Below are 216 nucleotides of genomic sequence, written 5' to 3' on the forward strand. Positions count from 1 at the left end.
AGTCAGTCACCAAAAATATGCGCGTGCGCACTCGCATCGTTTTGAGTCTGCTCCCATCACCCATTTGAACAGCACATACCCCCCCGCTTACCTCGTCCCGCCAGAGCACCCTCAAGCGATCGCACAGACCGAAAATGCGCCCGGCACGATGCCACGGGATCGCACACTTGTAGAGCGGTGAATTCGAAAAGGAGACAGCTGAAGCGTTCGGAGGCT

This window comes from Ischnura elegans (assembly GCF_921293095.1).
Source record: "Ischnura elegans chromosome 13 unlocalized genomic scaffold, ioIscEleg1.1 SUPER_13_unloc_1, whole genome shotgun sequence".
In the NCBI taxonomy this organism is placed as follows: Eukaryota; Metazoa; Arthropoda; class Insecta; order Odonata; family Coenagrionidae; genus Ischnura; species Ischnura elegans.